Source organism: Simochromis diagramma, unplaced genomic scaffold, assembly GCF_900408965.1.
Source record: "Simochromis diagramma unplaced genomic scaffold, fSimDia1.1 OVJJ01000571.1, whole genome shotgun sequence".
NCBI classification, from domain to species: Eukaryota; Metazoa; Chordata; class Actinopteri; order Cichliformes; family Cichlidae; genus Simochromis; species Simochromis diagramma.
In genome coordinates, this window is record NW_024386885.1 from 2,047,379 (window position 1) to 2,072,073 (window position 24,695).

Genomic DNA, 24,695 nt, shown 5'->3' on the forward strand with positions numbered 1-24,695 from the left:
AAAAGAGCTGAAGCTGCTATCGCTAACTATCATCGCGTCAGCTAACTGGAGTTCCTGACTGGAACTCTTTGTGGTGTTGGTTCCTTTTGGCGCATTTTTGAATGCGTTTCTCTAACAAACACGACTCGCTGTGCAGTCGTACCAATCGTGGTCCAGGAAGTCGGTGTTTCAGCTTTGGGGGAAATTCTTGTACTTTTTTTAAGCCTGTCATTTGCATGAATTGGCAGATATCTGAATCCATCAGTTTATTGATGCACATTAAATAAAGTAGCTGTAGCTTGTCACTCCACTCTCTCATCCAGATGTGGTCACTTCAGGCTCCCAAAAAAACTAAATGGTAGAGGCCACAGTGCGCCTGAACAAAACTGAGCTGATGGAGTTAAATAATGATGGATTTCAAGCTTGTATGTTTTCTGTTTATTCATATGATTGAACTCTGTTATTATTATCATTTTTTAATTAATTAATTTTGTCAAAGGGAAGATTCCTGTGTTCACGCTCCTGTTCGCAGGAAACGAGCCCGGCAGTCCTCCTGCTCTCTCCTGCAGCCTTTCTTTCATTAACACTGGACGCAGTCTGCATGCACAGCCTGTGCTACAGCTGAGGAACTCTTCACACTGCAGCTTGTTACTGCAGCAGCACGGTGATAAACGAACTCATGATAAAATTTGCATTTAGGCAACAAAAATAATCTTTGCTTTCAGTTTTTGTGTATTTATTTACATAATGAATAATTACAGTGTGATACAGAGATATGTTGGTGTGAACAGGAGTCTGTGGAATTTGAAAATGTATATTCTGAAAAATTGAATTGAGGAAAACAGAATGGAGTGGATTATACCTTATTTTGTCATATTTGCTTATGTTTTTTCTTTCGGTCGTGTGTTCTTTCTTCAAACTGATGAATGTGTTCAAAATAAAATGAGTTGCTGAGTTGTTCTTCTGAGATCTTAATGGACATTCAGCAGTTTTGTGGTTTCAGATATTCAGATTTATTCAGCGTATCGAGCACTAAAGCTAAGAGAAATATGTTTTTACTCAAAGAGTGCTTAGTGCTTCCTTTTTCAACGACAAGCTTTAAAGAAATTCACATATTTGATCTTGATGGATCGATAACAAACAACTGGCAGCACCTGTTTCCTGTAAATGCAGACAGCATACACCCTCGCCTCCTTGTTAGCACAAATATCTCTCGTGGCAGCAGCTCAAAGCATTTAGGCACGTAGACTTGATCGAGGTGACCTGCTGAAGTTTAACCTAAGCATGAGAAGGTGGTAAAAATGTGATCTAAGTGACTTGATGGACAGACTGGTCCGAGTAGTCCCGCATAACCCACACAAAAAGAAAATATCCAGTAAGCAGCAGTTCTCTGAGAGAAAATGGGCCGTTGATGCCAGAGGTCAGAGGCGAATAGACGCACTGCTTTTAGAAAGGTAACAGTAACTCAAATGACCAAAGTGTGAACACAACACGTCAAACCTTGAAGGACTAAAGCAGCAGAAGGTTTCTGCTGTGCGTTTCAGACAGTAGGGTCAGAATTAGGTGTAAACAGCATGAAAACATGGATCCGGCCTGCCTTGTGTCAAATGTTCAGGATGCTGGTGGTGTGATGGTGTGGGGGACTTTTCTTGGCACACTTTGGGACCACTTAGTACCAACGGAGCCTTGTATAAACACCACAGGCTACCTGAGTGCTGTTGCTGGCCATATCCACCTTCTGATGACTGTTTCCAGACTAACAGTATGCCACAAATCACTCAAATGACTTCATGTTTTCAACTCTTTCTGTGTGTTTTTCTTTCTGTGGAGCATTTTGTAACTTCGGGGTCTCCACATCTGCCTCCATCTCTCCCTAGCATCTCTCTGCATGTCCGGCTTCACTACATCTGTTTTTTCTTCTCCGAGGTCTTGTCCACTATATCAACTGTCCTTCCTCTGCACATGTCCAAACCATCGCAGCCTCTGTCTCCAGACCTGAGCCGTCTAATCTTGTCCATCCCGGTCACTCCCAGTGAAAATCTTAGCCCAGTTAGAAGTTTCCAAACCTCTAACTTTGTTGTTATTGAGCCAAGTTTACCCACTTTTAAAAACCCTTTTCTCTGTTTTCTCGGCTACCAGTGTTTATTTCTGATCCTCTGTTATAAATATCAAACTGATGCACTTGGTTTCAGGGTAATTTTAACTTTAGATTGTGACTCCTGGTGTGGGTGTAAAATTGATTTAGTTGATTTTTTTTTACAGAACTTAAATTTGTTTTTCAGCTCTGAAAATATCTCCTGCACTTATGAAGTCATAAAGCCTCAGAAATGTTGGTAAAAGTAATAAGCATAACATTTGACCCACCCTGGGGACTCTGTGGGCTTTTACTCTGAAAATATTCATAGTATGAAGATAAAATATTGCATGACTACATTAAATATAAAGAGGTTATTATACCAAATACTGAAAAGATGTAAAAATGGTGTGTGTGTGTTGGTCAGATGATGTGGGCACAATCAGAAGAAACATTTGTTCACAGAGTTGCTATCGTTTGGTAATTTAAAAGAAAGTTGGGACTAATTAAAGCAGCATGCCATCAGGAAGCATCATCAACAAAACAAGTGTGTTAGGAGTTAACACAGATAATTAAGGAAACAGGCTGTTATCCTGGACGGGTGCCTCTTTAACAAGATAGTCTGTACATTTAATTAGATGTTCAACTTTTTCTTTAATAGAGAACTTCTTTAACTGCCACTGCAGTGGGTTTTCACTGTGGCTCAGGGAAATGTCAGCACTTTGTTTACCTCTTGTTTGGTTTCGGCCCTCCGTATTAATTCAATTCAATTCAATTTTTATTTATATAGCGCCAAATCACAACAAAAGTCGCCTCAAGGCGCTTCATGATACAGTGAAAAACCCAACAATCATATGACCCCCTATGAGCAAGCGCTTTGGCGACAGTGGGAAGGAAAAACTCCCTTTTAACAGGAAGAAACCTCCGGCAGAACCAGGCTCAGGGAGGGGCGGGGCCATCTGCTGTGATTGGTTGGGGTGAGAGAAGGAAGACAGGATAAAGACATGCTGTGGAAGAGAGACAGAGGTTAATAACAGATATGATTCAGTGCAGAGAGGTCTGTTAATACATAATGAGTGAGAAAGGTGACTGGAAAGGAAAAACTCAATGCATTATGGGAATCCCCCGGCAGCCTACACCTATTGCAGCATAACTAAGGGAGGATTCAGGGTCACCTGGTCCAGCCCTAACTATATGCTTTAGCAAAAAGGAAAGTTTTAAGCCTAATCTTAAAAGTAGAGATAGTGTCTGTCTCCTGAATCCAAACTGGAAGCTGGTTCCACAGAAGAGGGGCCTAAAAACTGAAGGCTCTGCCTCCCATTCTACTTTTAAATACTCTAGGAACAACAAGTAGGCCTGCAGAGCGAGAGCGAAGTGCTCTAATAGGGTGATATGGTACTACAAGGTCATTAAGATAAGATGGGGCCTGATTATTTAAGACCTTGTATGTGAGGAGCAGGATTTTGAATTGAATTCTGGATTTAACAAGAAGCCAATGAAGGGAAGCCAAAACAGGAGAAATCTGCTCTCTTTCTAGTCCCTGTCAGGACTCTTGCTGCAGCATTTTGGATTAGCTGAAGGCTTTTCAGTGAGGTTTTTGGACATCCTGATAATAATGTAATGAATTACACTATTAGTACATCTGTTTATTTGATAGACTTCAAATACAAAGCAATTAAATCTTTTCCCAACATAATTAATTCAAGCACCAGCCATTTGTTCTATTTCCTTTTCAATAAGGCAGCTGAATTTGTGAGTCATTGTGATCTTTAGCGAGTAGTTATTGCCTCATTTAGCTCATTTCCAGCAGCCGCAGTCGGCGTGTGCAAAAAAGCAAAACAAAATAATCCAGTGAAAACCTCTCGTCATTGTCATCTGTGAGCTTTTGTCCCGTTCTTCCAAATGTTCAAAAACTGTACTCGGGACACCTTCATAGTGATCCTGTTACCTATCCAGGTGTCTCCATGGATGAGCTTCTCATTTTTTAGACACTAGCCTCCAAAAAGTATTCAGTCATTATTCTCAGCCTCTCTGTTTCTTTTACTGGCACTATTTATGTTCATAAGTCTTTAAGCTCAGTGTTGATGACCTGGTGGTGTCCCAGACACCAAATATCTGAGCAGTTCAGAAAAGAAGCGCTCTCAGCCCGACTGAGATAAGATAAGTACGTCTCCAACAGGTAGGGCAGTCATATATGACCGCTAGCCCAACTTCACTAACCCTTCAAACATGCTGCATCGTTCAGAGCTTTAGAAATCCTTCAGTCAGATTTGGTACTGTATGGTTTTCATCTGTTGATAGATGAACCTGCAAGCTAACCTCCTGCTAACTGGGCTAAACCTCATAAATTGTCTTTTTAATGGATGCTCGAATGTTAAACTTCAGCTACACATCATTTTATTGGAAAGTTTTTAACCCTCAGTGTTTGATATTCTGAACCAAAGGAGCACCTGGACCTGGAAATGGCTAAAAATGTCACACCTAGCAAACAGCTGCAGGACAGTTCTTTTTAAAAGGGGGTTCTTCCTTCCCACAGTCACCAGGTGTTGCTCATAAGGGTTCCCTTTCAAATACTGTATGTGGCCTACAGGATGTTCTTCCTGTCACAGCCTAAGAAAGGGTGTTGACTTTCTGTATGTTTAATCATACATCACCATGAAGTCATCTGGTGTCCTCTCTGTTCTGCTGCAGATTGTCTCCTCTGCTGCTTCAGGCATGTCCCCAAAGACAGATACCACCTTAATGGACGCATTTAAAGGCAAAAAACGATCACGTGACTGATGACTGTCTGGGTCACTTTCTGAAAAATCTTTCGGTGCCTCCTTGAAAATATTGGCTTATAATGCTGAAAACCATTTCCCTGGTTCCATTCTTTGTGTTTTTGGTCATGTTTTGATTTATATTTCAAACTAGTTTCCACTCAGCTGAAAAAAATTGCAGTTATGGGGATGCTGTGGTTTTCCTCCAGGGCTGGTAGGTTTGGATTGATGGGTCCTGGTCCTCCCACAACAGCTGGAACAGCGAGTCCCGAAACAACACCAGCCTCTGCTTAATGCTCAGTCCTAGTGGTAGGAAAGCCCACACACGGGGGTCCGGGGACCTTAATAATACACAGCAGGTTTCACAAACGTCATCAGTAAGTTGGCCGGTGGCCTGCAGCCAGTCAGAAAGAGAGCACATTAATGGCTCTGAGGACATTTTAGCTCGTTTTATTTTTTAACCTCTGCAGGAAGCTCCTTGTAGCTGAGGTGCAATACTGCAATATGACCAGCCGGGGGCACTACGCAGCTTCTGCAGTTTTAGCAGATCATCTATGGCACAGAAGGAAAAAGTGAGATATTTGACATTTGCTCTCGTTTAGCTGTATTGTCTAACTGAAAAATATGTTTACACAGTTTTCTAGTAATTTTATTCTAAAGTTAAAGAAAAAAAGTATTCCTTTTGTTCCTGCTTCATGCCTTTTCCCCCTCTTTTCACCTTTTCCCCCATTAATCCTTTCGTTTCTATCTGGTAAAAGACATGTAATTTCCTTTATTCTGCTGAGATATAAATGCTGGAAAATTAAGGTGTTACTGCAATCAAATCATTAGAAGAAAACCGATGTATGATGATGACTTGCTTAAGTAAAGACGAAAAAAAACCCAAAACAACAAAAAGGTAAAAATTACCCAGTAGAGAAAGATTAAGTAAAATAATGGTTCTTAATGTTAATAAAGTACAGGAAAACACTGAATATAATTGCCCATGAAGTAAATTCAATAAAGAAAATGCTCACAACAAAAATAAGATGACTTTAAAGCGTCTCAGAGTGTAAGGTGCAGTGTGCAGTGAAAGCACCAATAAAGACCTGTTCTGTATCAGTTTTTTACTCATGGATTTATTTATTTGTTTGTTGCAGCACAAAAACAGGACATGATGCTAGTTTCTGGTTCTGTACGTACAGAATAGAAACAGTTGTGCAGATTAGCACCAGAGCTGATGCAGAACGGTCATTTCATTCAATCCCATTCAGCCTGCAGTCGGTGAAGTTCATGAAATAGTCCTAAAGTCATTTTTTGCACCTGCTGCCAGAAGAAAAAGCCCACAGAGGACTATTTTAATTACTAACTATTACAGATTTTTTTTCGTTATTCTCATATTTACAGGTAATGTTAAAGTTATTAATTTATGTTTCTTTGACTTCAAAGTGGTGCTGCTTCCACCGCAGACATGTGGTGTGTGACAGAAAACGGAACTGAACAGATCAGTCCATTGTTACCCGTCATTACACCCAATCCAGCTCCAAACACTCAGCTTCACAGAGGTGTTTTCGACTCCGGACTCTCCTTCATGTCACAGAAATGGAATTTTCCAAATCTCAAGCACAGCCAATCAGAATAAAGCTGTCTTAGTCAAAGATCACTCAATCAATGCTGACCTTAACCCTTGAGCATCCCTTAAAATTTATACCCATCCTTTGCCCTTCGTACCCAAAATGGTCCCTTTTTTCGCTAGGGTCACACGAGGGTTAATATAATCTGGATTAAAGTGCTTTGCGTGTTTAATCTGGAGCTGTTTTTAAAAGCCATTGTATAACACTGAAGCTATGGTTAAGCAAAAATCCGACTTTGCTGGAAAGAAAAGAGAGCGGCCTCACTAGGTGACCTTTGTCATAATAGTTACTGAAATCATCTGAAGAGCTTACAGTTTGGGACACGCTTATCTGACTTCACATCTTATTTACAACCTTTCAAAGTTGCTGAACTCTTTGATAAAGTATTCTTGAATTTTGGAAAACATCAAGAATTATCTGAACATTTTCTCTGCTGATTCATTAAGTGGGGAAGGAAGATTTTCAGCTCTCAAGAAGAAATACAGAAGTGATGTAAGACTGGGATGAACGGTCAGGGTGGAAGATTAGGAAGCTTTATTAGGTGACTGGAAAAGTACAGCTGAAGTAGTGTGAGCTATGTTGACTTATGCTCCAGACAAAGGAGAGAAAACAAGGAGATTAGTTTTGTCCTTGTTCTGTTAAAGTACAGGAAGGCATTCAAAGAAGGGAATTAGCAAAAAAAACAAAAAACATAGAGAGATGAAGAAAGTAGACAGGAGTATTGGGAGGCTAGGCATGCAGCAAAAGGAGAAGTGGTAAAGGAAAAGGCTTTTAGAGTGGGAAGGAAGAAGAAAAGGACTTGTATCGGTTAACTAGACAAAGAAATCGAGCTGGAAAGGATGTGCAGCAGATTCGAGTGAATATGAGATGGAAGTAACAAGTAAATGAGACAATGTGGTGAGAAGATGGAAGGAGTACTTTGAGGAACTGATGAATTAAGAAAATGAGATGATAGAGGGGATAGATGGAGGACAGTTAGTGAATTAGGACATGCAGAGGGTGAATCAGGATATTAATATTTAATATTAATAGAATATTAAGACCTGAGGACAGTTATCAGGAGGATGCAAAGGAGAAAGGCCGTTGGTCCAGATATCATACCTGCGGTGACGTTTAGGAGAGAGGACATCGGACTTTTTAACCAAACACAATCTTGGTCCTCGTACATATTTTGGAAAACATGGCTGATGTGCAGAGGAGCAGTAACTACAGAGGGATCAAGCTGAGCCACGAAGCTGTGGGAAAGAGTTGGTTAAGCTGGGCTTGCAGAGTGAATAGTGAGAGGTGAAGAGGAGCGTGCAGGTGGGGGGAGTGGGTGGACATAAGTGTTTTGGATAGAAGGACAGCAGGAAGAGTGAAAGGGAAGGTTTATAAGATGATAGTTAGGACATGCGTAAATAGTTAGACCTGCTATGACGTATGATTTGGGGTATGGTGGCACTGACAAAAAGACAGGAGGTGAAGCTGGAGGTGGCAAAATGAAAGATGCTGAGATTTTAATCGGGAGTGACGAGATTAGAAATGAGTGCATCAGAGAGACGTCTGAGGGTGAGAGGGTTTGGACATGTGCAGATGATCGATAGACAAAGGATGTCGAATACGGAGAAGGAGGCAGGAGGAAAAGAGGAAGACCACAGAGAAGATTCATGGATGTAGTGAAAGAGGAGATACAGAGGGCTGGTGTGACTGAGGATGATGTTGGGGTGACATGGAGGAAGATTATCTGCTATCACGACACCTAAAGGGTACAAATAAAAGAAGAAGAAGCGTGATACTGTAGGAAATAAAATCCCATTCAGTCCCAGAGTATTTGTCCTGATGATAGCAGATTTATTTTCGTGAGAACGTGGAGGGTGCAGCTTTCCACGTTTGATGGCAGAAATGCCAAAGCTGCAGCATGTGAAAGACTGGAAAATTATTATTGTGTAGTTTACCATATTGGTTTCTGGGTTGCTTTGTTTTTCTCTTTGTTGTTTTTGTTATGTATAAATAAAATCTGCTAAAAAAGGAATGAAGTGGGCTCAGAGGGGGAGGAGCTAAACATCCAGAGCCACAGGATGAAGTGAACCATACAGAGCTTCTCTTGTATGGAGCTGGAAACGAGCAGATCCACACTGCAAAAGTTACTTAACTTACCTGACTGTCAGTGTGCAATTAGCTCAGCCCTCCTTAATATCTTTATTTGTGCTGGCAGCACCTGAGCCTCAAAGTCCATTTCTGTTGCAGCCTCTATTTTCAGCCCTGGCCTTAATCTCAGGGTTTACTTCGGCCTTTGTTGACAATAAAATGGGCCTTAAATAGCACATTAGCATGCAATCTTAGTACACATCACTTAATAGTAGGCTGAGTCCCTGAGGTCGGCTCTCAGCGGGGTTGTGAGGTAACGAGCCTCAGTGCTGCTCCACACAGACACCAGCGTTAATGCAAATTCCTGCCATTTATTTTCATTAAAATGTTTCAGAATCCACATAAAATCACATTTTAATGAGGATGTTTTGCATTTTAACATATTAGTATTATCCTCAAAAGCGTGAGCTGCTATTTTACATCACATTTGACTGCGTTGTGCTGAGAATAGAACACAGCGATGGTGGAGGCAGCTGATGGAAAAGTCTGCTCATGGTGATTTCTGCAGGGGAAAGACGAAACAGTTTCATTTTTACGACAAACTGTTCACCTAACAGACAAATGGCTTATGCAGAAAACAGGGATGAGTTGTAAAAGACATTCAAGGGAATGACTAGTGTTTCTGCTAAGAAGCAGATAACTTTCTGTTGCGGTAAAAATGACTCCGTTTCACAGCATCCAGAACTGATTGGAATTCACTGTGGATAACCAGTCATTGTTTTTCCTGGGTGCAGCTCAGAGAGGCAAAACCATTTCAAAGGGCAAAAGTCAGCTTTTGTTTATAGTTTTACTGTATTATATAAACGCGGTAATGTTCTTTTGCTTCACTTGTTGCCCAATGGATCGTGTCAAAGACTATTTTTTAACCGTCAGAAAAGTTCCCCTCATGCCTAATCCGTACGATCACCAGCCTTTATTCCCAAAAGAGCCTTTTTGAGCTGTCACCACATGTCAGCGCTCCGCAGTGGTCTGTTCATGTCTAACTTTGACATTTTTATGACAGTACGTCCATGTTTTTGCTTCACTTGTGAAATTATAGACCTAATTACACATCTAATTACCTAATTTCTTTTTCAAAAATATGAAAGAAACAGAACTGTGAAGTAAAAAAATAGCTAGCTAGCTATTTTTTTAAAATCTTGTTAGCTAGCTTAAATTCTAGCATTTTTTAGTTCGTTAACACCAAGTGGCAGCCAGGCATCTGTGTCTCTGCACTGCACCTGTATAGTTTATGGATACAGATAACTAAATAAGCTAGCCAGCCACTAATAACCATGCGCTTCAACCTTTCATCTAAATATGATCACTTCTGGTTCCACAAAACAAAAACATGATGGCAACCAAAAAACCAACATCTGAGCTTCAAAGCGTAGAGTCCAAAAACTTGGGTGGCATCTCTGTGGCTATATGGATCTTTTATATACAGTCTCTGGTTTCAGCTTTCCTGAGGCCTTTGTGGACTTTGTATGTTATCTGTGTGGGTTTTACTGGTTTCTTTCCACAGACCACAGACATGCATACTGGATTAATCAGCTGTAGCTTGGATGTGGTTTGGATGTGCGATATATAAAGTGCACAGACTTGAGAGTTGCGCAATATGGGTGAATTTGACTCACAGTAAAGAGCACTTTGATTGGTCAGTGAGACTGATAAGCGTTATATAAATACAAGCATATTTTTATTCAATATGCGTTAAGACAAATTGTGAAAGTGAAATATTTTCACATTCACAAGAATTCAGTAAGTTTTAATATTAGAAGGATTTAAAATGTTCCTGTAACAGTTGCTGTTTTGAGGCCAAACTGCATGAGTGTGCTGGCTTGTCTGAACAGCTCTCCTCAGCAAGGAAACATCTTTGGTGCCTGAACAAACAGAAAAGTGAAAGCAAAAACCAACAAAGTGTCTCAGTGAGGCGCTTCAAAGATGAGGTCACTGCTGGACGGATGAATGGTCAAAAACATGTTTAACAATCTGTTTGTACCCAAGGAGCTCAGTGCACAGCCAAGCTGGTTTCCAGTAACTAGTCACACCACTTTATAGTAGGCATGCATCTTGAAGTTGTGGATGGGAATTTCAAGCAAAAAAATCATTATTTGTTTTTCATGGGAAACTATTTGACAAAGGGCAGTACAGCTGTTAGCACCGTTGCCTCACAGCACAAAGATCTTGGGTTCGCTGTGGCCTCTCAGGACGGCGTTATCGTGTCCCCGTGCCCGTGAGCAGTGTTGGGAAGGTTACTTTTAAAATGTATTTCACTACAGATTACAGAATGCATGCCCCAAAATGTATTTTGTAACGTATTCCGTTACGTTACTCAATGAGAGTAACGTATTCTGAATACTTCGGATTACTTAATATATTATCATGCATTTTACAACTACGTGAATGTGATTTATTACTATTACTGAAGGTCCGCGGTTCTGAACCGTAGTAAAGGGACCTCTGGCTAATACGTTGGGTTCTGTGTCGGCTCATAGCCGAAAAATAGCTTTACTTTGTTGTGTGAGTCAAGTTTCAGACAGAGAGAGGCGTTGAAAGGCTGCTCCAATGGAACTTATTGTTTCGGAGGAAAACACGAACACGGTGTCCAGTCGAGTCTTAATAGCTTACTTACAACTGGGCTCGTCAGGCACTCTGTTTGGCTGCAGTGGTTATTATTATATTTACATGCTTCCAGCTCCCGTTTCTGCTCAATGACAGCTCGTAGTTTTCCACTCTCCTTTTTCTCCCTCCTCGCGCTCACAGACACATAACAGGTATGGCGGTCCATTCTCCCTGCAGCTCGGACTACACTGCCCATGAGGCTACATTCTTTAGGCCTATGCCTGTAGCATTCTGCCTGTTAGCTTAGCACAACAACAACAAAAAAAAGGCGTCATGGGATACAGTTACTCATATTTTGTATTTTAAATACATTACTCCCCAACACTGCCCGTGAGGGCTCACTCACTTCTTCCCCCAGTCCAAAGACGTACTTGTTAGGCTGGTTATTCTAAATCAGTCATAGGTTGTCTTTCTTTCCCTGCAGCAGATGAACAGCAATGACAACTGAGATATGACCCCTCTCTGTGAAAATGCATGGACACATGCTGTTTGTATTTTGGAAAACCCTGCACTCTCCTGCTTGAAACAATCTAAATGAACTGGCATTTTTTCTTTAAGTTTTCTAGTCTTATTGACTGCTAAAAGAGCTTCAAACCACAGGCCACATTTACCCACACATAAATTCAGTATTTTTTCAATTTTATTTGACACACACATGAAGCCAGTTTATAATCACCAGTTCACCTAACATGGATGTGGGAGGAAGACAGAGCACCCAGAGAAAACCCACTCAGGCTCGGGGAGACGATGCAAGCTCATAGCCTGTATCGGCTACGTCCAACCAAAGCTGCAGGCAGCAAGTGTCAATGTTATCTTTTTGGCTGCTGCACCAACTTGCATTACATCATTTAATTAAAAAAGCCCCAACAGCACAAACACTACTGAGAGGTTCAGTTCAATGACCTTTTAGCTGAGGTGAAGCCTAGCAGACAGCAAGCAGCTGCAGCTGCCTGTGTCCATATGCACCGGTCAAGCAAAGAGGCCACGCCCCTCGACATGCAAACATTAGGCTCTAATACAAATTCAGCAGGTGAGTTTTTATATGCAGCTGTTATAAAGGGAAGAACTGTCTATAGAGACCAAAAGGTTTGTGCTGTGCAGGTCTGTGTCTGAACATTGTGCTGAGTTCTTCATATCCATGTTTGCATGTTCTGATTCTAAGCCTGCAGCACAAAAACAGAAAGTGTCAGATGTCCTCACGTCAGTTTATATAACTTCACTTTCGCCTCGTTGTCCTGCAGACTCGTCAGGTCAGGTCGACCCTTTGGCTGCTTCACACTTTGATCTGGTGGAGACTCTGCAAGTCTTCTGCACGCTCTGCGCTAGCATGACTCATCATGTCGACTTCATCATGTGTGCATCGTGTGGTCTTGTTAAGGCTGCTGTGGAAGCAGACAGAAGGTAAAACCTCAGCGTGACCAACATCAGAATAATGCAGCGGTTTGGTGGGAACGAGTCGGGGAGCCAGCAGCGATGTGTGGTTCTGCACTGCTGACGAGACACAATGGACACGTTTACGAAAGCACTGACAGGTACGCAAAGACTACACAAAACGTCACAGCTCCCCCCAGAAGAGAACTTCTGACAGTTTACAACAGACAAGTTAGGACGTGTAGCTTCCTTTCATCTCTGTTACACAGACGTCATATTAATCAGCGTCAGTGTTTTCAAAGACAAACCCAAATCCAAAGATTTAAACAGAATACCTCATGACTCATGTTTTCTTGACAGCAGAGTCCAGAAAACATATCAAATATGCTGTGTGTGTGTGTGTGTGTGTGTGTGTGTGTGTGTAAGAGAGAGAGACCTGTAGTAGAAAGTGCTCAGCTTAAGTAGAAAGAAGCTATATTAGTTCCAGTACAGTTACTTTTACTGTGCATACAGCGCTGTCATGCTGCTCATTCAGTGACATAAACAAATATGTAGATCGATAAATAAAATTCTTTTTTTTTTTTTACAAATAATTCAAAACATGAAAATTGTATAATTCTAAATGTATCAATTAAACCCAAATAAAGTATTTAAATAATTATTAATGGAAAAAATATATTTAAGTAGAAATAAATAAATAAACAGACACGAATATATTATAAATGTTTTATTTATAGAATAAATACATATTTATTTATTATTTCTCTTTATATATATTGTAAACTGTGTGTGTGTGTGTGTGTGTGTGTGTGTGTATATAATTACATTACAGCAAAGAATAAATATCATAGTTGTATACAAAACAAATGTGTTTGAGTCAAATGCATCTGACCACAACTGTTCTATTAATTTATACAAATTAAATTACTTGACATTAAATTACACACACACACACACACACACACACACACACACACACACACACACACACACACACACACACACACACACACACACACACACACACACACACACACACACTTTAATCCTCCTTCACATATTTCACGTTTCCTCGCTCGTTGTCTGTAAGAGGAGAAATGGAGCAGTGAGTGTTTGGCTCTCAGAGTTTGTTTGATTTTATCGATTTTATTGACTTTATTGATTGGTTGAGGCTGTAGTTCAGTACCAGCAAATCCATCAGCTCTGTGGATGTGAAATAACAACACCCATCACTTGTTTGTCCCGCGGTCCATCACAGCCTACATCCACCCTCTCACTCTCTCTCCATGCTCTCACTGCTATAATTGGCTCTCTGAGCCTGGCTGCTTAAAGCATTATAAAAGCTCCCCTGGCCCGGCTTATCCTCCGACAGCACTTACAGAATCACACCTCCATGTCCCCGCAACATGTCGTCTACACGCTGACACCCACAGACTTCTGCTGGCATAACGTGGTGAAAACAGACAGGAGGAAAAGTGCAGGAAAAAAAGTGAAGATAAAGGACAAAATCCATCAGGACATATCACAGGTCAGTGTGTGTGTTTTCCAGTAAAATGTGGGAGTTTATCATCATTCATCTTGGCTGCAGTTCTGAAACACTGTCTCCATACTGGAAGCCTACTTCCAAATAACTTCCTTGGAAATATGATGTGGTACCAATTACACAGGAGGATTTACTCAGCTGAGTCTGCGGGGAAAAAAAAACTGCTGATTTCTTCAAATAAAAAAAGCAAAAAGCTTTTGTTGTTTCCAGAGAAATCGGTCTAGTTTTACTGTTTGCCAGAATTTTATGTAATTGTTCTAATATGGCTGTTTATGTTGAAAACAGGAACCAGAGAAACAATCAGGAAAGTGCAGGTAAAGCAAAAATATCAACGTATTAAACGTAGAAAAACTCAGTGATGTGAAAACTAAGGCTACGTTCACACTGCAGGTCTTAATGCTCAATTCCATTTTATGATCAAATCTGATTTTTTTGTCTGGTTGTTCACACTACAAATAAAATGTGACAGCAAAGGCGCTCTAGTGTGAACGGTTCACGGCCCTCAAAGCGGCCCGCTTGCGCAAAAGAAGACGTCACACACAACGCGCTCTGTTTACGGAAGAAAAAATGGCGGCTACAGAGCGAGTAGGTGCTGTTGCTGTTGCAGCAGTCTATCAATTTGTGCACAGTCGTAACCGACAGAATTTTGACAAATTAATTAGAGAAAGAAGGACACTGAGACAAAGAGAGCCCGTGCTTTAACAATGGCCTTGTTTAGAGCAGTGGCTGCTACCTCCGTGCAGAGGTATATATGGACACGGAGTCGATTAGCTTGAATAGAATTGTCTTCCCATATGCTAATCAAGTCCAAAACCTCAGTTTTTGTCCATTGACTCGCTCCGTCTCCAGTTTCCGCCGCCATGCTTTCTCGTTTGTCTTCTCCGGCGCTGATAATTGGCATCTGTCTTGTGTCAGTGACGTAAAAGACGGATTTAATGCGACATGACCGTTCAAACAGCAGTCGCTTTCTAAAACATCGGATAGGTATCGGATTCAGCACCACATACGAAAGTGACCCAGATCGGATTTGAAAATATCGGATTTGTGCCGTTCACACTGTCAGACCATGATCGGATAGATGGGTCGCAGAGGGTCAGAAAAGTTGGATTTGATGCGCTTTCGCCTGCAGTGTGAACGTAGCCTAAGAGAGACCTAAAAATAAAGGAGCTCAGCAGGTTAAACCTCGCCCACCCCCAAGTGAATTTTTTTTTTTTACATAGAATAAAAATTTGTGTAAATGTCGAAATACAATAAAGTGACTTTTTGAAAGTAATGACGCTCAAACGGCTGAGTGATTGTAGTAAAGCCTGGTAAATGTCATGTGACATTACAGTGACTCAGTACCACAGAGCGTACTCTGAGCGTTAAGCGCAGCGACACCGCAGGGGCGACATAAACTACAGGAAGAGAACGAGATGGCAGATGTGATTTGCTTGGAAGTCGTATCGCATGATGTATGACAGACTTCCTGTGCTGGTGTCACGGTGGCGGAGGTGAATCATTTGCCAGGAAGTTTTCCCGCTGCTCATCCAGTAAGCGATGCAGCAGGTGGTCAGGATTATCGAGGACAGATAACAGTTTGTCCAAAGACCTCGTGACCTCCACGGCTTCATACTCACAGCAGAAACATTCAAGCAGGGGTCATGACCCTGCAGCTCCCATCTCCAGTGGCTCCTCGTAGCTACGATAGGAAACACAGATAAGCTTTTCAGTTATTCAGTCAATCACTGCTTCAAGTGATCCTTTGAATTCTCTACACTTTTATCCATGTTTCTCAGCTGACACCTCATCCACTTGATGTAGCTGAATGTCAACAGTCGTGGTTAGCATGGACGTAAACACGTGCACGAGAGGTCGTGAGCTCCCGAGCTATGAGGAAAATAATTCAAAAGTGCCAATTCTGCTGACATATCGATCTGCTTTATCTGCGGCTGGACTTCAGTCCCAAATCAAGTTGAAATAAGAGACTTTTTATTTGATTTTTCTGCACAGAAGAGACTTTGTCGTGTTTGGAATGTGTGGAAATGCGCAGCCAAATGCAGACGCAGAGGGAAGCCGAGTCAAAACAAAAGCCAGCTGTTTATCTTTGGCTGATAAGTGTTCATGAACAAAAGTGAAACTCAAGCCAGAGAAACAGTAAAATAATCCTTTAACTGACAGCGAGCGCACAGCGGAGAGCAACAGTACAATGCAACCAGGACAAAGAGAGGACTGAGGCTGTGAATACGCAAAGGGCCCCACTGGGGGAAAGTGGGACAGGTGGGTAAACAAACAGGTGCAAACAATCAAGGGATAACAAGATACAGGAAGTAAAAATAAATGCAAGACACAAGCAAGAGCAAATGGGTGATGCAGCCACTGTGGAGCTCCACAGTGGCTGCAGCCAGACCTTTCTCGACACAAGGCTGAAGGCCCGGGCCATGATAGTCTCATAGGTGCTGTGTTTTACAGTCAGCCCAAATGCGCTAATTTGTTTTCAGTGAAAACAGCAATTTCATAAATTCAACAAAACAAAGTTAAAGTTTGAAACAATAAAAAGCCAACAAGCATAGCCATGGATGCTAAAACGATTTAAACTATTACTAATGTTGATGGTCATCTCCGTAAGGCTTGGGTGTGTTTTGTGGCTCTGTTCAGATTTTATCCTGTGGTGGTAAAGGTTTCGGTCTCCTCCACTAAAGGTGCACCTTCCTTTGCAGGATGAAGTCCAGATGGCTGCTCTCCGCTGTGGACAGACTTCCTACCATCAGTGAAATGCAGGAGAGCGACACAGAAGAAGGAGACCCGGACTGCTCCTCTCACACCATGGAGGAGTATGTGGACTCCATCAAAGAGCTCTCCCAGCCGGCCCCATACCCGCTCCATGGGCCCCTCAGAGGTCACCGCCTCTGGATGGTGCGCTCATGCCCTGTGGCTCCACCTGTGGCACCGGCTCTGTTTTTAAAATCCCTGAGAAGCAGCCCACCTTGGAGTCCAGTTGACCTATCAGATGTATCACTGACCTTAACAGACCAATCAAAGTGTGAGACATCAACACATTTCAAACAAAACCTGCTGGACGTGCTGGTGGGACATTCCCTGTTTGCAGGGCTGGTGTGAGGTGAAGGTAGCGGCCGGACTGCTGACCTCTGCCCACGGCTCCCGTCAGCTCCACGATGCATGATTCATTAATGTGTAAGAAGTAATTGAGTCAGCAACGCTCCAGAAGCTATATGCATTCCCTTTGAAGTTCTAAATGAACGCAACACATGAAACAAAAGATGAAAAGCGAAAAATCAAGGGCAGAACAAACAAACGAGCAGTGCCTGCCTGGATGCCCGAGGTATAAGTGCGATAAGTGGCTGTGCTGGGCCCACTCGTCCACCAGGGGGCCCTCCGACAGACCCAAGCTGTGAACTCTCCTGATTTGAATATTTAAAGACATACTCTCTGATTTTTGCCACCAGAATCTTCTGAGGACCCCAAACTAAGGATGATTCAAGAAAGCAATGCAAACTAGGTAGATTCATTGGCTCCCACACCCCAGGAGCTCGTTGAGATGAACTACAAATATTAAATCTCTTCAGACTGTAGCTCTAAATTAAATATCCAAGAATTTGCCTTCAGACCCTTTAAAGGGCCCAGAATTAGGTAAGCTTTAACTGCCTAGAAAAGGAATACAAAGGGCTGCTTCAGCCGACGGGGGGCCTTCGAACAGCTTTGGGGTTTTAGGCTCTGGTTTAAATATTTAAGTACATGCTCCCTGATTTTTGCTTTCAGGATTCTACTGGAGCCCTGAAGTAAGTTTGATTTGCGATAAAACCCAAAATTTAGCTGATACAAAGCCCCATCAGCCACCAGAGACCCCACCCAAATTAGCTGCAAGTGTGAAATCTCTTTATATTTTTGTTCCAGTTTACCTTTCAGTAAGCTGCTGGTTCAACCAACAGGGGGCCTTCGAACAACTGTTGGGGTTTAAGTTGTGACTTAAAAATTTAAAGATAGTCTCCCTCATTGGCTCTAGTCTATCCCGGCTGGCACATAAATATGAACTCTGTGTAGAGTCTGGTTCAATTTTAAATATCCGAATCATTTCTGTTGGACATTTGAAGAAATTTGGATGTTCGGTCTTAATCTAAAGATCTTAATATCTTTTTGGTTCAAAGCTCTATGCTTCTTCATATCCACCAGATCTAGGGTTATGGTTTTAGTCAACTCTTTTTAGACACACATAGCTTTTTTGGGAAACCAAAAACCTCTCATCTTGTTCTTTTTTTTTTTTTAAATTGGTCTTAGGCTGGTGACCTGGGGAGGTGTTAGGATGAAATCATCATGTTTTTTTTAGGGATTTTCATTCAAATAAGTAAACTTCTACTGCAAGACATTTGATTTCAAATTCTCCTTCGATACAGACGCAGAGATGTGTTAGTAAATGATGAGATGTGTTTCTCTTTTTCATCACCACCAGGTAAAAAAGGAATATGGAGGTCTCTTCCTGTTGAAAAGGAGATCTTCCTTACCACTGTCTCCAAATGCTTCTCGTAGGTTATCGTCTCTCAAACAATCTAATCTATAAAGCATCTTGAGATTACTCTCATCAGTCGTGACTCATGAGCTTTATAAATAAAATGAACTGAACCCCCTTTGGCCTTAAATGTACTGCTAAGCCTAAAGCTTCTTATTCTTTTTAACCTCACAGATTTGTAATATTGGATAATTTCTCTCCACAAATAAATCAGTTTCTTAACCACTTATTCAGTTCATAGTCTGCAGCCATTCCCAGCTGCCCGTGGGTGGACATTATAAACCTCACCTGTCTATCACAAGGCTATGTAATTAAATTCAATAAATCTGTATTTTTTTTCCATTGCATTTTCCAGGAATTCCAGCTCGCTATGGCTTCCTGGCCACCTGAGCTCACTGAAAGCAATTCTCCTTTATTTCTGAGTTTTAAATATTCACTTTTCTAATTGTATTTTATTTATTTTAATTAAGTTTAAAACTGAAACACGTTTGTGCTAAGGGTAAAGAAGCACTCAGTCTGTGCAGGTTTATGCAGTGCAGCCTGCAAAGTTTTGTTGACATTGGTTTGCTTTTTTCCCCCGTTTGAAATAAAAGCAGTTGTAAGAAAAACATAAAACAGCTTCCCTCCTTTCTTTGCATGTAATTATCATGTCTGAACAGGAATGCAGGCGTCCTCAATGACCGTGTTGGGCACACACTTTATTTTCAACCATCAAAATTTAGTTTCTGTTTCCTTGAAGTTGTGTGACTATGAGATAAGTCGCTCCAGCTGGCTATTGGCAAGAAGTGCCTGAGTTACATCCAACAAACATGTGGTAAGAGAGAGAGAGAGAGAAAGGGAGGAGAGCAGAGCGACCCCCCTGGAGATGCTTCCAGAGAACAAGCCTCAGAATTTGACTCAAACTGACCCCAAATTACTCATGCACATTGTGCAACACCGACTCAGTCAAGCTCACAAAGTATGAACGCAAAGAGGCCCCCAGGAACATTATTTTCTTGCATTAACGTAAAAATGTGTCACAATATTCCAAAGAAATAGCTGGAACCATTTACGTACATGGTATGTGGTACGGAGATAAGAAAAGATTTATGAAGCATAACTTACAGTAAAGTGCTGCTTCAGCACCAGGTGTGTTGAAAACATAGGATTTCTTTTAAATTGGATTCGTAGTTATGGCGAGGTGCAGATATCGTCGCTTCTCCAAAACTCATTAAATTAGAAAAGGAGTGAGATACTGTGAGCAGCGAGATACACCGCAGCGTACCAGAGTGATATAAAACAGATTTGCTGTATTTGAGTCGTTTAGTTGCAATATCCCAAAGACCTGTTTGATGTGTAAACACAGAAATGTGGCATTAAATATGAAATACAGCGAGGAAAAAAAACAATAGGAGCTCTGTGAGAGAGCTCAGTGTGGAGAGGTGATATCAGGGGAATCCATCTCTCAAACTACACCCTGAAATACAATAATTGAACATAAAGACAAGCTGAGGATTATAGCTGAGAGCTGCCAGGCTCCAGTCGAGACATGCACCGCAGTCATTGATGAATAACAGGAAATGTCAGCTTTTGGTATGGATGAATTCTCATTACTGCTCACCAGCTAAAACAGTCACACAATGTTTACTTTGCTTGATCTTACTATTTCACAAGACAGAGCGCTGCACTGTTCGTGTTAATCACACCATGGCTGCCAAATTATCTGCAGATTACAGTGAAAATCAGTCTGTCTGCAGATGCCTTCAAAGCTGCATGCAACGTTTTTATTTTCATGTTGGATCTCTTAGTGGCAGCTTAATCTGTGCAGCGCTGTGAAAAAGTACTTGCACCATTCTTGATTTCTTACACTTTTTCTTTTTTTTTTGCATACTTGTCACATTTGGCTGGAGCTCAGGAGATGGAGCAGGACATCTACTAGTTGCAAGGTCCGTAGTTTGATCCCTGGCTCCAGCAGTGAGTGAGTGAGTGTGAATGTGTGTGCATCCCAGCATGCCATGTTGTATGAAGTGCTTTGAGTGCTCATGTTATTGGATCTTTTCAGAGTTAAATGATGGATTTAAATGTAATAAAGGAAAAAAGCCATCTGAAGCTACCTGCCCTGTGTGAAAAAGTATTTGCCCCCTAAACCTAATAACTGGTTGTGCCACTTTTGGCAACGAGAACTGCAGTTAAGTGCTTGTTGTGATAATTGACAGTGAATCTTTCATATCACTGTAGAGGAATGTTGGCCCCCTCGTCTTTGCAGAATTGTTGTAAATCAGCCACATTAGAGGATTTTTGAGGACGAATAGCCTGATTAAAGTAATCTCAAAGCATCTCGATCAGATGTAAGTCTGGCTTTGATTTTGTTTTTTTTTGTCTTTTCAGCCATTCAGAGGTGGACTTGGGGGTGTGTTCTGGATTATTGTCCTGCTCCATAACCCCAGTGTGTTTGGGCTCCAGGGCACAAACTGACATTCTTCTTCAGGATTTTCTGGTAGGTTTGGGTAGACCCCTCCCCCAAATAAATGAAGAAGACTTAAAACCTGCATTTTGCATTTACTCGGGTTATCTTTGTCTAATATAGGCACTGAAATATTTAAGCATGATAAAAGAAATCAGTGGAGGGGACAAGCAACTCAAAACAATCAGGCCAGGGGTGTCCAACTCCAGCCCTCGAGGGCCGGTGTCTTGCAGGTTTTAGGTCTCATCCTGGGTCAACACACCTGAATCAAATAATTAGTTCATTGCCAGGCCTCTGGAGAACTTCAAGCAATTTAAAACAGCTGTGTTGGATCAAAACCTGCAGGACACTGGCCCTCGAGGCCTGGAGTTGGACACCTCTGATTTAGGCAAACCAACCTGCCGAAATTCAAACTGGGCATCAGAATCAGAAAGAAATGTGATTTAGGTGAATTTTAACGCAGCGTGGTTGTTGGTGCCAGACGGCCTGATCCGAGTGTTTCAGAAACTGCTGACCTGCTGGGTTTTTTCCCACACAACCATGTCCAGGGCTTACAGAGAACAGTCCAAGAAAGAGAAAACATCCAGTGGGCGTCAGTTCTCTGGCAGAAAATGCTTTGTTGATGTAAGAGAAGATGGAGCAGGCCAGACTACTTTAAGTTGACAGGAAGTTAACTGTAAAACAAATAATCACTCGTTACAACAAAAGGAGTGCAGAAGAGCATATCTGAACCCACCGTGTGTCAAGCCTTGATGCCGATGGGCTACAGCAGCAGAAGACCACACCGGCTGGCACTCGTGTCAGCTAAGAACGGGAAACCCACTTGCTAAAGTTGGTCTGATGAGTCGGATCAATTTCTGCTGTGACATGATAGAGGATAGTGTAAACATCTGCTGCTGGTTCAGAGTGCGGCTGGTGATGTAATGGTGTGGGGGATATTTTCTTGGAACACTATGGGCCTGATTAAACATCACAGCCTGCCCGAGTATTTAGCCCTGACCAGCTCCATCCACTTTCTGACCACGGTGTAGCCATCTTCTGATGGCTGCTTCCAGCAGGGTAATGTGTCATATCACAAAGCTCGGATCAACTCAAACATTGAGTTGAGGGCAGTCAGATGACCTCCACAGCCATCAGATCTCAGTCCAGCAGAGCACCTCTGGGATGCGGTGGAACGATAATCTGATCATGGACGAGCAGCCGAGAGAGTCAAAATGACTTGGTTAGCCAGGGATAACCCTATTAATGGCCAGGTTAACCCTATTAATGGCCAGGTTAACCCTCTCAGGCTCAAATTAAGTTTTTGTTGCTAATGCACGAAAGAATACCTGCAGTGGTATTTTTAGTTTTTAACTGTTGCAAATCTGCAACGCCTGCCTCGAGAGGGTTAAAATGCACACTTTCACAACATTTATGCTCCACTTTGAAAAACGATGCTTCCCAGTGCTTTTAGATGTGATGCCAGCAGCTTTGACGAAACCATGTGACACCCTGGGACAGAGAACAGAATGTCTTTTCTTTGGTCGTTTGATGTGTTGGAAAAAGCATCTTCACAGCTGTTTTGGTGTTTGCTGGGTTGAACTGAAAACTTACTGATGCTCAACACTGTTGTTTTCTTTTTCCATTCCTTTAAAAAAAATCTGGTGCACATTTGTGAGATAAATGTTTATGTTTGCCGCCATGTTGCGTCCGTGCTGTTTATTCTCAGTGTATCTGCTGGACTCGCTGTGTGGCAGATTGTTGTGCCGATCACTGCCTTCACTTGGAAACACTTAGCCGCTTTTTTCTTTTTTTGAAACAGTAAAAGTGGTTTTATTCCTCCCCTCTGGTTTGCCATTGTGTTTACTGATCAAATAAATAAAGCCAGGGTAAGATAATGTGTGCATAATGGCCAACTTTCTCATCGTAAATAAGGCCGAAATGACCATTAATCATCGAGGAGTCACAGTCTTGATTTCCTTTTACTCTGAAAAAGATAAAACACCTCATCAAAGCAGGCTGTTAATAACAAACACCGGGATCATCTGTCTTATCTGCATGTTCAGGTTTGCAAGCCACGAGTGTGATAACTTTACAGACAGAAAACAGCTCCTCATGTTTGCTTCCTCCCGCAGGGCATTTTGTGATGTTTTTAATAGACACATAAAAATTGAAATGCGATGTCTTGTGCAACCGCCGGCTTGCAGTGCTGGTGTGCAATCATATCGGCTATGAAATAAAGCTGTTAATAAAAAAAGGTCCACGTGTAAATTACAGTCTGACTTTCATTGTGCTCTGTCGTCGACTAAGAAACTGCAACAAAAGAAAGAGTGAGCCAAATAATTAAAGCTGAGACACCTAATGAGGAGGTAATTTGTCACCGAGCAGGATAACAGCTTTCTATTTGCTTTTTTGGCTGTAATCACAGACGCTGCTGGACTGCAGGATGCTGCTGTGAAGACTGAATGAGCTTCCTCACCTCATCTGAAACATTCTGACTCGAGCTCAGTCGGAGCAGGAGGGGATTTGCCGTGAGACCTTATGTTTTGCTTTGCGAGTTCCCCAAATAGTCCCCTTGCTGTTAGGTGATTAACTTTTGTTGCAGAACGAAAGAGGGGGAACTTGTTGACCCATCTGTACTTGTTTACAAAGTGAGTCCACAAATGTTAAGAGCATGCAGCAGTGACCATGAACCTGCACGGTCTGTGTAAACGAGGCAGACCAGAGGGGCAGGTCGGGGTTTTTAGCATCAGGCAATAAAATGAGCTGTAACGGCATCAGGGCACGTGAGGATGACACGTCACATTCAGACACAATGAAACAGAATATTTATTAGACAGTCATACTCTGTCATTGTGCACAAAGTCATACTGGAAGCATGACAATCAGCTGGCAAGTGTCCCCAGAAACGACTCCTCGAGGCAACAAACTTCTGAGTCTGCTTTTAGGCAGACAGGGCAGGGCTACCACGAGTAAGGCAGCCTGCTGCCTAGATGATCTCCTTTATGATTTTAGAATGACCAGAATTTAAGTAATGGACTTCATGCTTAATTCAGCGGGTCAGAGATTGCTGTTCTAAGTTAGTAGCAACCATAAACTGCCAATTAGTGCCAAGGCCTTGACTAATAAACTAAAGCAGAGACGTCTTGAGTGGCCTGTACTGTGATCTGGAGGCACCAACAGCACAAATAAAGTACAGACGGCCCCTTCAGGGACTCAAATTATCTGCAGGGAAGTTTATCTCAGAATTAGCAGCTACACCCTCTGTAGGTGTCTCAACCTCTGACATCCACCTAACTCCTGTATCTAGATGGAAAAATTATATTTTAAAAAAGGAGGAAATTAGGTTTAGAGGCCAAAACATGTTTAGTTCTGCTGTAAAGTTGGTAGTCTGTGGGGACTCGAGCAGACGTCAGCCGCAGAAGTCGCTGCTCGGAGCCAACGAGGAGAAATAAGCAGTTTTGCTGAAAAACTGAAATATGACGACGGTCGTGAACTCCAGTGCGCCTGTTACACAAATGCACTTAATGCACGTTGCAACCTATTGGTAACCTTCAATGTGTTCATTGCGTGTAATGCCAGGATATGAGCCCAATGGCAAAAAGATATATGAGTGACAGACATTTACATGTTGTGAAATGTGCTTTCTCCGCTCTGGGAAAGTGAGTTGTTCACACGGTGTGAGCTGTTCAGTCATGA